The sequence below is a fragment of the Etheostoma spectabile genome, chromosome 6, assembly GCF_008692095.1.
Source record: "Etheostoma spectabile isolate EspeVRDwgs_2016 chromosome 6, UIUC_Espe_1.0, whole genome shotgun sequence".
Taxonomy (NCBI): domain Eukaryota; kingdom Metazoa; phylum Chordata; class Actinopteri; order Perciformes; family Percidae; genus Etheostoma; species Etheostoma spectabile.
Window position 1 is genome coordinate 1049211 of NC_045738.1, and position 15628 is coordinate 1064838.

Genomic DNA, 15628 nt, shown 5'->3' on the forward strand with positions numbered 1-15628 from the left:
ACACACACACACACACACACACACACACACACACACACACACACACATATCCTGCAAATCAGCAACAAATTCATAAAGGGACAATGATACACAAATCCTAGAGTAATAGAAAACTGTATAAACGCCAACGCACCACAATAATACTTACTGTACATTATAACTGCAAAGAAAATTAATCCAGCATACATAGAGTTAACATCAATAGATATATTGTCTCTTTCTTCTTTTCTGCATAAATATCAACAGTTAGATTAACCCATTTGCCTGGCAGAAAAATGTCCTGTTAAAAACCAACTTGAATCTGTCAGTGATTGGCCAGAGGAAGTTTGTGTCTCCTCCCTTCTTCATTGTATATAGCTCAGAAACCTGCTTTGTTTGTGTGTAAGTTACCATTAAACAGAGACTTGAAGCATGACAGATAGAAACACTCAGATCCATGGCTTATTAAGGTGTCAGTGTATCATTTCAGTAATGTGATTTCAAAAATCTAATACCATCTACCATCACAGTGCTACACAAGTATCAATTAAGGCGTAAGGAGTGTAAAAAATAAAACCATAATGTTATGTTGTCAGGAAAAGGTCTCATAAGCATTATAATTACTTTGAGAACTATTTTAAACCTTCATATCTAACGAACTATCAAACCAAACAAGCACTGCTCTCAAAATTAAAATGCCGGCCCATCTAATGCACTGCACACATTACATAAGTCAAATTAAAATGTATCAAAATAATACTATTATTATACTTCAAAGATAGTTTTGTTAATACATTCAATAACAGGTTGCAGATTTGTTTTTTTTTGTTTTTTACACCTTTTTATTGATAACATGAAATATTATATGCAATAAGAAAATTACAGCTTGAAATTGGAAACTTCTTTTAGATGTATTTCTTGAGTCTCAAGCAAACATCTTCTGCAGCTACTGTAGACATTCACAAGAAGAGTGTAAGCACACAAAAGCCTTCTGAGAAGAGGACAGCAAAGAAAACATCACAACAGAGCAGACTAAAACCAAACCGAGCAGGTACTCACTCAGATAGATGCAGGAATAGCCCCCAAAACACATCACTAAAATGCAGAAGTCTGTCTACTATCCTGTCAGGGTGCAAGCTAGTTGCCTTGGCCCTGGCTGGGCGTTATTTGTAAGCCAAATCCTTAAAGAACAAGAAGCTTTCTCTGTGCCTAAACCTGCCGACAGACAGGGGGCTTTGAAGGCCCCCAACTGAGATCTGCAAAGAGCTTTGAAGCCAACTGAAAACTCTGCTTTATGGGACTAAATGAAAGCGAGGAAGAAGGGAAAGTTATACAAAAAAAAACAGCAGAGAAACATCGAGCACTGTTGCTATTCTCTATCTGCTGGTTTGTGGTTGTGTAGTTTAATAATTGTGTGCTGTGTTTTTTCACTTTTGTAAATATATGTGAGGTCCTTGGTACCATTTCAGTAAGTACTGTGACACTGCAGTTATTTGTTTGTTTGTGTTATGGTTCATTGCCTTTTAAATCTAAGACACAATTTAAATGTTATTATGTTCCAGTTATTAGGTAATAGCATTAATTAATAACATTACATCAATTTAAAAAAAGGATTTTTTAAATGACCATAGCAAATTGAGATGAATTGAGATTCATTCAATTGAGAGTAAAAAGCAAATTTTGACAGGCTAAATTTACTATCACAGCTTATTTGTAAGATATTTTATGTTTTTTTCACTATTAGGTAGACAGAATGAATTATGTCTTTTCTCACTCATTAATAACCATGATAGATTGTGTATAATTTGTATAATTGTAAGATGATCTAAATGGCTGATATTAGGCTTAGAGTTAGGGTTGTGCATTAAAACCTGTATACAGGCCGAATAGGGAACTAAAAGACACTGTTGCACATAATGTTAGAGCCATCTATTTCTGTTATCTACGGTATAGTTCTGAAAGTGTTATTGCTGTAACATGATGTGAAGATATCAACTTTACTGAAAGACTTCTTTCTGCCCCAAGTTTAACCTGGAGATTTAGCCCTTTTTAATATAAAAAATGTTGGCAATTACCTCCTGGACACAGAGGGCCACAAATGGTTCTATGTAAGGCCTCCATCATTTGGTACTGAAAATATAGTAAAGAGTAGATTATAAAATTATTTATTCTAGAATGTTTTTTTTTCACATGTTGTTCCTTTATTCCTTTCCAGATATAGCTCTAGTATGGTGACATACAGTATTATCTAGTATTCAGTCTTATTGGCATAATGTTGCAATTATTATTTTGTATAAATAATAGGATTTTTGATGGGATTTCGGTTTTTCCAATCATGAAAACTAATTTTTTAGGTCTGTTTTTTTATCACAGCAAGTTGAATTCAATTGAATTCATCAATTCGCTTTATGATCTCTTTCTAATTTCAAAGACAGCTATTTTGCACCACTTTTGCCGAATATATCACCACATTTATTATTATCAAACTTGAAGCTAGAATGTTATGGTTTAAAAGCTACTGTCTTTAATTGTAAATTGAAGTTCCATGGTAAGAAAGATGTGCATGTGTGGCAGACTGAGTAAACAGCGGCTTTGTTAGGTGAACAGCTCAGTTCTGTTTATCAGTTCTGTCACCTTGAGGATGTCTGAACTTCAGCTCTGAAAAACAACTCTGGTGCCAAGAACCGTCCATGAAACATCATTGTCATGGTGCTTTTGATGTAACTCCAGCCTCATTAATTATCAGAAAAACAGACAACACCTATCTGAAGTTAATTTCCCATCTTCAGGATGTTGGAGCTGCTGTTTTGGTCTCACATCTGCAATCAGATCACTAGCTCTGTTCTCTCAGAAACAAAATCACTTTCTCCCTTTCTCTCTCCCTCTCTTTTCAATAAGTCCTTTAGAGGCACACAAACCATCTCCAGCAGACAAAACACTGGACAAGCCTCTGTGATGTCCTGACTCATTCTGCTCTTCTCCTTTCCAAAGCTTTGGGGCCGACGCAATGGGACCCAAAACCAACACGCACATAATGGGGCCTTGTTGGAGCCGCCTTAATGTTTCTAATGTTATGTAAATGAGGAGGGAAGAGGGCAGGAAAGGAGAAGAGAGGAGCAGAGCGGAGGAGGAGGTAGTGGGAGTGTTTGTGTGTCCGAGGAGGCTGCTAAGCTGCCATTACCAGGGGATTAGGCAAATGCTGCCGTTGTATCGATGCTGGTTCGACAGCGAACCGCCAACCCTAATCCCCTCCTCTCTTCTCCTACCGACAACGCCTCCTTTATGCCTCCCCTCTATATATCCCCCCCACCAGCACCACCACACAATCGTTTGTTAAAAATCTTCACAGAACTTTCTGGCTTCAACTTTTCAACTCTCTCCTCTTTTCTAAGCCATGCATATACACTCACACAAACTAAAAAACACAAATACTACGAGAAATACTTGGTGCACAGCCAGCGTAAATTTGTCTGTTCATTGATTTCTCTGACATGTGATGTGTGTGAGTGAATGTGTGAGAAGTGATCAATATTAAAAGCCAGATAGTGCCTTTCTGGTTTGTCTGAGAAGTGTTTGCCTGGAGCCACAGCATTGAGCTATGACCTACTGGCTTCTGAACGCATCAGCTCTTCAGTTCCCTACTCCTCAGACTCTGGGCAGGGGACGAGTGCTGGTCTCTGGATGCTGCTCACCACTCCCTTGGCGCACTGGTGGCTCCTTTAAAGGGATTCTATGGACATCTTTCTGCTCCAACTTCCTGCAGGGAGACAGTGCATGCAGATGGGAGGAAGAGAGGGAGAGAACATTTTATGTTCAATTTGTAGGCAAGCAGCCTCCTATAAAATGTCTCTGTTACGTGCTGTTTTGTCTTTTCTTTTCTGTTTCTCTAGACTTGATGATTGCATTTAACAATGCAGAAGTCACATTAAAAAAAATGTAAAAATTGTATTTTCACTGTTAACATATATTCAAAGGAGCATGGTCAAAATAAATAATAATGTATTAGCATGTTTTGGCTATAACATTTTTATACATGTTCTAAGAAATGCAATGGATTAAAAAAAAACACTTAACATCAAATAAAAACCAGGTTAATCTCTGCATATGTTATCACTAACTATTCAACACTCAGGCTGAAGAGTGTCATCAAGAAGTACGAAAGCTATTCTAAGACAAACTAGCTGTGTGATGTTTGTGTATGTGTGTGTGTCTGTGTTTGTGTTTGTGTGAATGGTGACACAGTTGCAGGCAGAACTTGGAATACTCAATTATCACATTAGCACATCCAGGGAGAAGCCGAAAGGCCACACGCACACGCACGCACACAAGTTCACACACACGCGCACACACACACACACGCACACACACACACACACACGCACACACATACATGCCACCCCCACATATCTTTGGAACTGCAGGCCCCCTGCTGAGAAGCTCAAACACACCAACTGAGGGTGGGGGCTGGTGCTGAAGGAAGAGGGGAGGGCTGTTGGGTTGTGGAGACGCATGAGGCTGGTGAGTGACATTGAGACCAAGGTTAAACACAAATCAGCCGTTCTGTTCTACTATAGGCCATGTTCAGACCGGCAGCAGCGCTGCGTCACAGAGTGCAGCCTCCTCGTTCATTGCTTTACAGCAAGGGTGATGCTTCTCAAGTAAAATAGTTCATCTTGGTTCAATCTTTTGAGGCATCGCAAAGCAACATTTCCCAGCAACACACTGCGTTAATTAAAATGTGCCAATTAAAATACAAGCATTCTAGTTGAATTATGGTGTAGTGTGTGACTTGTAGAATTATGATAATTTCACTGTTTATGATGCAAATAAGCAACTTTCCAGAGCTAAATGCTTACAGCTTTCAGTAAGCACAAGGAAGCACTGACACACCTGATGAAACTTTTGCAATGTTGTACAATATCCTCCAATACATCACTTGCAATTGTTATCAATGATATATAGTTTGTGGGACTGCATGGTTCCACTTTAGAATACTACTTATTCATTCAGATAATTTCTTCTTCTGTGTTTAGGTGTTGTGGTCCATACATGCAGTGGCTCTGCAGGTCCTGCCATAGCTGACATGCACTACCTCAAACATAACTAGTGCATAGTAAGTGGGGCCTATGCGGAAACTGTGAGAGAATAAATCAGTCTGTTTGGGGCTGCTTTTGTCCAACAACATCAGTTGTGTTTAGTAATGTTAGGAAAATGTATTTTTTATGATCTTGCAAAGTCAGTGGAAGGCTTCTGGCCAATTGATGCTCTATATTACAAAGTAAATGGGCATTTAATGAATGCAAAACACTGCCTGAAAATGCACAACACAAAAAATATATTACAGAGGTGGAATGAATAGATTAATTTCCTCACTGAACAATGAATAAACGCATTAACTCTAAGAAACTATAGCATCAGACGGACAGACATATTTGACCACACACGCACTCGAGAACCACTGATGATTAACAAATACAGTATAACGGGGTGAATCTAAGTCCAAGTATGATTAAGTTAGTATAAGAACATGCCAAGAAAATCAAGAATCAAGAATCCCTTTAAAACATGGATCACAATTACAAAAGACATGTTCTGCACCTTTTAGATTTAACACTGATTTGCCATTTACTATTTGATTTCTTGTTCTCCACAATGTCTGTTTTCTGAAGTTTCACTTCTATTTTGGAAGTGTGTGGTCTTTTGCATGCTACTGAAATACCACAATCACGGCAATCACAGTTCTCTATTCAGTGCTTGAAATTCTTCTGAGTGTGGAAATGATAGTTCATAAATTATTTCGACAAACGCAGCCGGGCTCACTGATGCTGTTTGCTGTCTGAGTGTTCACGAAACGTTAGAAATGGTTTTGTAATTCACACAAGGTTCACCACCAGACAAAAAAGCAGAGACAGCTTACTGTATTCAGCGCTAGAAACACGAGACTAAGATGTTTAGCTGCCGCACAGAGATGAAAACAATCTGCTCCTTTAGTGTCGGAAAGAAAATCTGATAAATGGGCAATTATATTAATATATCTACATGCAGAATAATTAAATGACTGTCTTCTCTACAGGTCATTTTGTAATATAAGCCTTAGTCTGGAAAATTGCAAAATTCTTAAATTATTTCTTATTTGGAAACAATTTGGTTTCCTGCCAGAGAGTAGGACTGAGAGATAAGTCAGAATCCAGAAATATCTCTGACATTATTGTTATTTTTTTTTTAATTTCTGCAAAACAACATTATTTAAACATTGTACTGATACTGTATCTTCCAACAGAGGGGCCCTGTCTTAGCCACACAATTACAAGAGAGAAAACCCTGAAAAACAAACAGGTGTCTAATGCTGTTAATTCCTTTGCGTAGCATGTGAAAACACTGAGGAACAGGGATGGTGAGCAACGACGGCCGTTATCCTGGATAGATAGAAACACCTGGGAAAGTGCAGCAGTAGGTATATAGCAAATAGAAAACAGCTAACAGAAACAAAGCAGTTTACAGTACGTATTTGTGAGCATGAGTTTATTAAACAGTGCATCTCTTCTATTGTATTTTTCCAGAAAATAAATGGTTCACGAGCAAAAAAGAATCAAAATTAAAATATCTGAGGCAAGTGTCCCCTTAGAACAAAGTATAGCATATGTCAAGCTTTAATGTTGACATCTCGTACAGATTTCACTAGACAGTAAATAACACAGGTTAAATTTCACAGCTTACAAAGTATTGACAGCTTCTCCTTACTGTTTCTACAGCTGTAAGAAGGCCAGAAAAGCATGAAGTCTTGGTTTAGTGATGGTGAATTACTGTTCAGTGTCAGCTTGGCTCGCTGTCAGCTGATATGCTGTAAGAGGTGTGTCTATTTTAAGTCTAGTGGTTGGCCTGACAGGGAGACCAATAACTTGAAAGAAAGGGTTGTGTGTGCATGTGTGTATGTATGTGTGTGTGTGTGTGTGTGTGTGTGTGTGTGTGTGTGTGTGTGTGTGTGTGTGTGTGTGTACGTGTGTGTGTGTGTGTGTGTGCATGTGTGTGTGACTTTGGTGTGTCTCAGCTGAGGTGTTGGTATGATACTTTGACTCCACTGGTATGTTGTATAAAAAGAGAGAGGGAGACTAGAAACATAAGTGTGATGGGAGCAAACAGACATAAACCTAATGAGCAGACAGAAAGGCATGTTAAGAGGGTAATGAGCACCCTGGAGTTTGAGATATGTCATGATATGTCTGAGCCTTATAGCACGTCATGCCAATATAGATTCACAATATGTCCCTGTCATCCTTTAATTGCCTCACTGATTGTCATTGTGATTCTATTTTCTGTGTGTGTATCTTTTGCTATTTAAATCTGGCTGCCTGTTATCCACAGCCTGTAGATAAATTCATTGTCTGCATTTTGCCATAATAACAATTTTGCTGTTGCCAGTAGCCACAACATTCCTAATTCTGTTGCCATTTGATGTGGGAATTGGAAAACAATTAGTTTCAACCAATCAATTAGTTGATTGACTGGAGATTTGATCAATTATAATTTTAATCTCTTTCTGTTTTTGACCGTTCCTAAATTACAAGCCATCTGAAGATGGCAATTTGGGATTTTGCGATGAAAACCGTTGAACCTGGCTAAACATTTGCTGCGATGCAATGTCATGGTGCTGTGTCAGCCAACGTAAGACGTGCAACAACGCATTCATGGTAGACTACTCTGTAACCTGAATGCCATATTTCTACTGTTTACCTCACAAATGGAGGAAACAATTATCACCACATAGTAACATTCTGGTATCTGACAGAACCCACTCCCACTAACATAGCCTCTTTATTTGACGAATGTTCTTATTGTTCTTATTAATTTTATTACTACTGGTATTTTGTTGACTTTATACTGTTTTTTTTTTTATTTTTTTCCTGCTAAAACTGCTGCTGGAATTTTCAATTTCCTCGGAGGAGTCATCCCAAAAGGATTAATAAAGAGAAGTCTAACTAAGTCTAAGTTGCTGTTTTCTTACCGTGAGAGACAGAGAAGTAGAAAGGTTAAGGAAATACAATTTTCTGTATAGAGGTCCATTCAGGAACTTGGTGAAATAGACCTTTCTCATGGGAGACATTCAGACTTTCAACCACAAAGTAACTAATTAGATTAATAAAGGCTGCATTACATGTTCTTGTTTGAGTAAGTCCCAGGAAATTTGGTATTGTTAATGCCGGCACAAAAGTATGGCTTACTGTGTCACCTGAATGACATGGGCCCTCAGTAACATAATTAGCTAGCTACACCTGTGTTATTCCTGCTAACGAGCTGTGGCAAGAGAAGAGTCTGTTAGCTATAGCAGTCAGCTAATATCCAGTTCCATCAACTAACAACGTTAGTGTGTTAACAAAAAAAGACAATTACCTGATAAATGCTGGTTCATGTCAATTTTTGCAGAATAAGGAAAACTTGGGCTTGGGAATGCCCATGCAGTATTCCAAGATAACGTACCCATGTTGTTAGCATTGTAGTCACACTGGAAAAAGGAAATTAAGCCAAAGTTACTTTTAGCTGTAACTAGCAGTTTGTGAAACCAGAAACAAACAGTATACTGCTTATTTTTATCACACAGTTGAATACGTTTTAATGTTAGATTAATATTAGATTTGACTTAAATATAACTTCTAGTGTAGTTATTTTCAGTAATTCCCCACATCTCCGACTCAAAATTATAACTAGGATTCTGATATAAACGGCCTTTGCCTCTTAGTTGTGTGTAATTACTGTTTGATGTAACCATGGCATTAGTTAGCTAGCTAAGTAATAGAATTAGCTACCTATAGCTAGCTAACATGCTAGCCAACACAATGGCTGAGTATTTTCATTAGTTTAAAAATTAGGTAAAAAGAGAAAAGAACTTACCGCTCTTGCTTCAGCCTTTTTGACACGTTATTTTCAGTTGTTATTCAGTTATTTTGTAATGCTCAATATAGCAATGTTTTCTAAATTGACTGCAGTGACTTCCGGTAGTGAGAACGGGCTGCCTGTATTTTTTTTCAGCTTTCACCATGCCTACAAAATAAAAGCATGGCTGTGGCAGCTTAGTCTGAAATAAAATAAATAAATAAAATAAAAAGAGTAAAATAAAAGGAAAATACCTTTTTTTTTTTACTATACATAATCGTTACAAAAAAAAAGAAAAGGGCTACAAATCACATTTTCTACATTTTTCAGCAGATCAAATCCTAAGAAGTTATTTTTGACATCAAAAACCGTCCCCTTAAAATCCCCCAAAAACTTTAAGAGCTTTATCAGGTAATTATTTTATCACCATTAAAGTGACTATATGTAACTTTTTACATGTTTCTGAAACTTTGTGATGTTCCATCTGATGATCATAACTGACCTTACAGCAAACAAGAATAACAGTGAAAAGAACTGTTAATGCCTCTGCCCAGGTCCTATTTTTCCTGCTAAATCACAGAATGATTTACAGAGCACGCATTCTGAAGGGTTACAGATTTTGAATAATGGAAAAGCCTGCTAGTGTTCGTGAGTATGCAGGTAAAAGGTATCAGGCCTTATTGTATTTTAATTTTATTTTGGAAGGTGTCTGTTTTTAGTTATGGCTGATACTGGGGCAGGGCCATCACAAAAAAAGAAGGAAATTAAAGGAAGAACAACAAAAAAGCAAAAAGGGCAAAGTGAAGAAAACAAAATTTGAGTCACACTCAGCTGGGCTGTCAACAGATGGAGACAATTACGGGATTGTAAATGATTAAAAAACATCCCCGAATTGGCCCATGGGTACTATGTCTATTTAACTCATAAAGTTATATTGTGCGATGTGGTTGTACGTCAGTAGTTGACATAAAATAATTTCCCCCTTCCATTTAGCACAGAGGTTTTATTGCTTTTGGTCTGTGTTTCTTTTGGCCTATTTTCTTTTCCCTTGTCCCCCTGTACTTGTGATGGCTACAACAATCTCCTAACGCTTTGGCTAGTGACCCAGTGACAGTGATAATTGGTTCAGCTCACGATGCATCCAAAGTAGGCTAGATTACAGTATGCAACACTTGAACTGTAACAATTCATCTGTAACGTATTCTCTTATTGTAAATATAATTCTCTAGTATCAATAAACTGTCAAAAGCAATGCAGAATGGCTTGAGAAGTGTGAACAAGCATCTGTGAAATTACTAAAAGAGATTTGAGTCCTCTAAACAAGGGGACTCAACCAAGAAAGAGTGAGCCAACAACACTTGAATGATGAGCAATTTCTCACCCACACTGAGGTAAATTATGATTTTCTGGCAAATAAGAATAACTTCATGGGTTCAAAATGCTTGCAACTGAATTTAGCAGTTGTGACGGCACATCACAGTTAAAGGTATGTATGTCATGTGTATAACCGACCATCAAATTGATACAATCTTGTTTTACTTTTACTTTTAATTATTCAATTTGTGTTTCAACTAATTATTGTTTCACTAACCTCCCGAGACTGAGGTCCCATTTATGCATTGTAGCTACCTATTTCAATTACAGTCCATTATGAGCTATCAATGAACTTCTTATTAGCGCTGGGCAGAACAATTCTTTTCAAAGAATTGGTTTCTTCAAGTTGATACATGTAGTAGTACATGTTTTGACTCTTTTAAACCTTTCCAGTTTTGATACATTTTTCAAATTATGGTGACAGTTTTTCTGTGACACTTTGCTGTGGAACATGCACTTTCAACATCATGTATCAAGGTTACCTTAATAAAGATACAATATTAACTGTAATGCATTGATTCAGCATCCTACTTGCATGTCGGTAGAATGTGAAGGCCCAATATGATGTTACAGAAATGCAATTGATCAACGACTGTCGTTCTTTTTGAAGGGCAAGTAGCAGACAACCTAGTTTATTTGTTCTTGTTTAGTAAGTAGCTATCAGGCTGTCATAACTCGAGTTAATCATTGAAGTCCTCATTCGTGACAATGATTCCCAGTTGTTCATTGGTTCATATTGTAATACTCGGGAATGCATCTTAGTTTATTTAGTGTGCTATTTGACTTGGTGTTTGAGTTGATTGAGTTTGCCTGGTTGGTGGTAGTTTTGTTGTGTGTTTTGATTGAGAAACTGACTGGTCTAATATGGTGATATGATGATCTTTGGGCAGTTAGTAAGCTTTAGACAAAGCTTCACGTTAAAGGTACTTCATGGCAAAAACTAAATTGCTTCCTGTGCTGCAGTTCTTAGAAAAGCTGTTCTGTGTAGCTGAAGAAACAAGTTCAACTTTCTCATTAACTTGACCCCCCAAAAGTATTGTATTGTTATAAATATTGTTTTTTTATGCATTGGGCTCAGATCATTAAAATACTTCCAATACCCAAAAATGAACCCTAGATGTTTTTTTTTACTACATCCTTATGTATCATTTAGTTGCCATGGGATCTGAAAAGGCAATCTAGCAACACATTGGTTGACTCAGTGTGTCTCTTATTAGCTTGTTTTTCTCTTAACAACCTCATTTTGTATTCAGTCTGTCCAATAGACTGTCTATCCTGGCTCATGTCCATTTAACATTCAGTGACCTCACCGAACAGCTGATGCAATTAACTCTCTACAGATTCCTCCGGCCAACTGAGACTATCGCAGGGACACCTGAGTGTGTTTGAGTGTGTCAGGTGTGGTAGTGCAAACCTAGCCCAACCGGTTTGATAGATTTTGACTGAACCCGAGAGGGAAAAAAACGTGTGTGTGTTTGGTCAAGCGCATGTAAAGAGGTAATCTTTAGTCTTGGCATGGCACGGCCTGGAAAACAACAGACTGGGGTCAGGTGTGCTACTTCCCGCCTAGCTAGCTAACCTGGCCGGGAATGTGTATGTGTGTATGTGTGTGTGCATTTCATGCGGGGGTCAGCTGGGTTAGCTGACCTGAGAATTTGGGGATTAGCTTAGATTTATGTGGAACTCTTAGTGTTTGCTGAGTTGGGTTAACAGATGATGACAACATGGCAGGACGGACCATCTCAGTCAGTCGATGGCCAAGAAGATGAGGCAGATGATAGTAACTGTCATGTGTGTGGCTGCTTGAGGCTCACAAGATGAATCACGTTTCAGCTTAAGACCGACTACATGGCTGCTATGTGACGCTGCATGTGAGCCCACAAGAGGTTTTTTTCCACCACTCAGTGAGTGAACAAAGGTGTAGCTCGAAGTTACTCCGTGTGCATGTGTGTGTCTGACAGACCGCAGTGCCTGTACGATAAGTCTTTTTGTTCCCCTCTCTGTTTAGCTGCCCAGTTGCAGCTCCGTTGCTTTATCTCTTCATCTCTCCCATTATTTTTCATTCTCTCTCTCTCTCTCTCTCTCTCTTTCTCGCTGAAACACACACCAACACAAAAATCTCCCTCACGTTGTCCTCCTTTCTAAACAAACTGTATTTCTGATCTTAATTTTTATTCAGCATAAAAAGCACCAGAAAGAAATATGTTACTAGCTCTAGTCTGTATGATATGAGTCGAACATCATATAGTAATTTATCCCACTAATATGTGTGTATTTGTCAGTGTGTGTGAATCCATACATGAATGTATGCATGTGTCTCTACGTGTGTACTAAATCCTCAATAATCTGACTGTACTCTCTCACTGTACTGTTGGCAGCACATCTGGAATGACACAGAAACGGACAATCCACCCTGAAACTCTGGGCCAGATGTTGGTTTCCACGGTCCCAACCGACAGTCAAATACAAGTAATATGGATTCTGTTTTGTGGTGGAATCATGATTTTACAAATCAATCATCTAATTAACACAATTCATTTTTTTAATCTAACTAACGCAATTAGATGTTTTTATTGTTTATTGGTCAGCCTTGCAGAGTGAGCTTAATTGGACTTATCCCCTGCAATGCATGCACACACGTGCATTCACACACAACACAATACCACATACTGTACATGCATTGACAAACAACAACAGACAGTGTATACATTGCAAATCGTATATTTTTTTTAAATGAAATTTTAACCTGGATATTTTTTTAACCATTACACATTGAAAATAAATATGGATAGATTCCTTAACTTTTTAGAATAAACCCAAAATAAAAGCCCTAAGAGCAAGGCGTGTACTGAATATTCTAGTCAGACAATGTGCCTTTCTTGCTTTATTATATAAAAACTTTCCAGGTCTGTCACTTTTGTATCGAAAATGAAAATCGGAAAGTGAGCCTGGTCCATCTGAGATCTTATAAGACAGATTTTATGTCAAAACAATACATCGGATAGGCCGTTGAACTCACCAAGAGGATAACATGATGTCTGTGTTTCTCATGTCTGAAATCCTCTCCCACAGACACAGGTGCAAACTGAGAGCTAGTGTTTTAGTCTTGAATCTGTGTGTTTTGTGTTTTGTGTGTGTGTATGTGTGTGTGTGTGTGTGTGTGTGTGTGTGTGTGTGTGTGTGTGTGTGGGTTGTGGTGTGTGTATGTGTGTGTGTGTGGAGCTGGGGGGCTGCTGTGGGAGAGAGTGGCACAGGTGGCACGGAGCCCCAGCAGTGCCGAGGGCATCGGATCGGCATGTGGGCACAGCCAACCACACAACATATGCCAAGGGGGAGGAGAGGAGAGAAAGAGAGAGGAGAGAGAGAGAGAGGAGAGAGGAGAGGAAAGAGAGAGAGAGAGAAATAGAAAGAGAGAGAGAGAATGAGTGTTTTTTCTAACTACCACATGGGTCCACAGGTCTCCTGTCTTGCACCATATGCGTCAGATGTCCATCTACCTGTCTCTCTGTCCCCCTGTCTGTCTGCCAGCAGAACAAAGTGCTGTCAATGGTCAAACTGTCAGTGCCAAGATGGGCAGGAGATGTGACTGGGGCATCCTCTGCCTAAGCCTAAGCTAAACATGTACACAAAACACCACACACACACACACACACACACCACACACACACACAACACACACACACACACACACACCACACCACACACACACAACACCACACAAATGCCCACACGAGCACAGTGCCGCTGTGTCATTATCATATTCATCATTATGTAAACAGTTATGTGAACAGGCAGTACACACACACACGCACAAGTACTGTACACATACACGCATTCCTCAAAACACATGCATTTTAATGAACTGCCGAGGGGCTAGACATGACTCCGCATTGCCGTATCTCACACACCACAAACACACACACACACACACATACACACACACACAAGAGTGCATAGCTGAGGAGAGAAAGTATGTGTTTGGATACGGACGAGGATTCTCACTGTGAGCACGAGTGTGTCTATATTTTTGAAATGTTCGAAATCATGAGATTTAGTTCTTCAATGCCAAAACACTCCAGCACAAACTTGACAAGGATACACCATGGGTAAAAACAACAACTGAGATGAGCTATGGAAAATCGGAGATCATTTGGCATGTGTCTGGTGGATATAAAAAAGTGCAATGTCAGTGAAAAGTTGCTGTCAGTGCCATTTGATCTGGGATCTGTCAGCTGTAGTTTCTGACAAGGTTATGAGCTCTGAGTTTGACCAATACAATTCCAACAGTAATATAAGAGTGCAAAGTGTTCAGCAGCCAGAGGAATAACTTTATTCCAGTATTGGTATTTTGTATTGTATGTGGATATGCTTTAAATATGTGCATGCATCTTTAGAAACTACAATAACAAACTCCAAATCATTTGAGTTCCCCAAAAACCTTTACTGTTGACATTTCATTTCAGTGTGGTGACAGCTGATATAGCCACACAGCTGATTTCACATACAGAAAATGAAAGTTATCTTTTTTTACATAACAAAATAAAGGGCAAACCACTGAGAATGCACGGTACAATGCGACGAGCACGAAGCAACCATACTGTAAGTTGTTTGTAAATCTCAGTGTACTTTTCTGGAAAAGCTTCTGCAGAAGGCCACTGGCCGGATAAAAGACAACTAACTGCTGAGCATGCATATTTCAGTTGTTTGTCAGGTCTGGAGTGGACGAAGTAACACACACACACAAACACACACACACACACACACACACACACACCCACACACACACACGACTGACAACTCTGTTGTGAAGGGTGTGGAGGTGAATGCACAGGAGGGAGCGTTAGACAGAGAGATTAAGATGGAGAGACAGAAAACTAAGAAAGCCAAAGACAGCGTGTTTATGAGACTTGACATTTAGAGTGAAGATTAATTCATAATGTCATGATGACCTCAGTGATCACGCAGGTGATGAATAGATAATAATGATGAATACACTTAGGACAACAATCACAATGTTCATTCAGGCAACATTTGGCTCAAGAAGGCAGCCATATCCACCTTCAGTAGATAACAGATCATGTACAATGATCAGCATCGGAGCCAGCGATACAAACAGACTGAACAAACTGATCAGGAAGGCTGGCTCCGTGATCGGCTGCAAACAGGACACGTTTGAAGCTGTGGCGGAGAGGAGGTCACTGAACAAACTGTTATCTATCATGGATAACTCTGACCACCCTCTCCACCCCACACTGGTCCAACAGAGGAGCTCCTTCTCTAAGAGGCTCAGACAGCTTCGATGCCGCACGGACCGCTACAGGATTCATACCACAAGCAATGACACTTTTTAACATTTCATCACTGGGTGCTAGATAAGACTTTTGGACACCACACTACTACACAAATG

General features: G+C 39.0%; 1 long non-coding RNA gene across 3 annotated transcripts in view; it reads right to left on the reverse strand.

The window, feature by feature from the left end:
- Positions 1-8994, reverse strand: part of LOC116691658 (uncharacterized) — a 33496-nt gene extending 24502 nt beyond the window's left edge. For 2 of the 3 annotated variants that reach the window (XR_004332525.1, XR_004332524.1), the window contains exons 1-3: positions 8866-8994; positions 8368-8479; positions 3587-3736 (exon numbers count right to left, since the gene is read on the reverse strand). This is a non-coding gene — a long non-coding RNA (uncharacterized LOC116691658). The other variant, XR_004332526.1, reaches the window with a different exon arrangement.
- Positions 8995-15628: the final 6634 nt, after the last annotated feature.